Source organism: Empidonax traillii, unplaced genomic scaffold, assembly GCF_003031625.1.
Source record: "Empidonax traillii isolate 1590-97213 ecotype Southwest subspecies unplaced genomic scaffold, ASM303162v1 scaffold2964:size41217, whole genome shotgun sequence".
NCBI lineage: Eukaryota > Metazoa > Chordata > Aves > Passeriformes > Tyrannidae > Empidonax > Empidonax traillii.
The window spans coordinates 15,396-17,008 of record NW_020958157.1 but is presented as its reverse complement, the minus strand read 5'-3'; the positions used below and the strand labels follow the sequence as shown (position 1 = coordinate 17,008).

Sequence of the window (1,613 nt, the reverse complement as noted above, 5' to 3'; positions counted from 1 at the left end):
TCTCAGCTGTATTTTGCTGGCCACTCCTGCTACTCTGAAAGATTTGTCCCTTACCTTCATTTCACTTTGTCTGGGAATGAAACCTCCCCTTTCAATCGAAAGTGAATTTTCTCAGCCCATTTTCTGGTCCTGGAGAAGTCCTGCTGTTCTGCTGCCCCTCTCAAAAGCAACACAGGACCTGGCTCAGCATCTCTGGGGAGCGGGGCTGAGGATGGGATGAGAGGAAAGCCACTTTCCTGCACACACAGACATCAGCTCGTGCAGAAGGCAGTGCCAACAGTGTCAACTCATCTAAAGACTGGTGCAAAAATTCCACCACTTTCTACAAAGAAAAGGGGGAAAAAAAAAAAAAAGGTGAAAGGAAAAGAAAGGAGCTGACAGAGGTAAAGGAATATGCCAAAAATTAGTGTATCTTTTTCTTTTTTTTTCTCACTCTGGTGGTTCTTTGGGGGATTTTCACCTCCTTAATTCTACTGGTTTATTTTATTCCACTGGTTAAGCCCAACGGAATTGTTAACCTCTTGTGCCACTTAGTGATGGGGGAGGAAGAAGAGAACTCCAGGCCTTCTCATGGAATTATTAAGGTTGGAAAAGACCTCTGAGATCATCAGGTCTGACTGTTAATGCAGCATCACAGGGCTGGGGATTCCACCACTTCCCTGAACAGCCCCTTCCACCGCCTGGCAAACCTTTCAGTGAGGAAATTTATCCTAATATCCAATCTAAACCTCTCCTGGTGCCTTTTAGGCCCTTTCCTCTTGTCCCATCACTTGTTCCCTGGGAGAAGGGACCGATCCCCACCCGGTTCCAACCTCCTGACACTTCCAGAGTCCAGGTGGTTGCTTCCCAGCCAGAGTGCACAGGAGAGTCCTGGCTGCCCAGGGAAGTGCTCCACACACCTGAAGGACACAGTGGATGGAAACAACTTCCCAGGATGTCCCAAAGGACATGGAAAAGGGCTGATTCCAAGGGTCAGGATGGCCGAGCGGTCTAAGGCGCTGCGTTCAGGTCGCAGTCTCCCCTGGAGGCGTGGGTTCGAATCCCACTCCTGACAACTTGTTTGCTGCTCAGGCTCATCCCAGTGGGAATTTTGCTGCCTCCCAGTGTAGGAGACCTTCCCAGGAATCTCCCTGCCTCTGATCCAGGCCTTGGATTATTGCCCTCCGTGGGCTGTTCAGGTGGGCAGTGATGAGGTTGAAGAGAGAAGTCTCTCCCACCTGACTAACACCTGGATCACGTGGAATTTTGGCTTTTTGGGGCACCAAATCTGCTGGTGGCAGCTGGGTTTCACCATCCCAAAGTGGGAAAAGGATTCCGTCCCGCGAGTTGGGGGGCTGACTGTGAGGGCTTTAAATCAGATTTGAAGGGGAAAGGGGATAAAACCCGGCCTGAGGGCAGCGTGCCAGTGTGGGGCTTGAAATCCATCTGCCTGTGGGAAGGAAGGACCTACAGAGAGATCTGGGCAGGCTGGGTGGATGGGCTGAGCATTCCAAAAAAATGAGGAGATGTGGCACTTCCCAGTATGGTTGAGTGTGAAGGCTGAAAGATTGAACCTGCTGATCCTGGAGCTCTTTCCCAAACTTCATGATTCTAAGATTCCCTGAAGCACAGAA

The 1,613-nt window shown here is 50.5% G+C and overlaps 1 non-coding gene across 1 annotated transcript; it reads left to right on the top strand.

Annotated features, from left to right (window-relative positions):
- The first annotated feature begins 971 nt into the window (after positions 1-971).
- TRNAL-CAG lies at positions 972-1,054 on the top strand. Its single transcript has one exon. It is a non-coding gene; the product is annotated as a tRNA-Leu (tRNA).
- Positions 1,055-1,613: the final 559 nt, after the last annotated feature.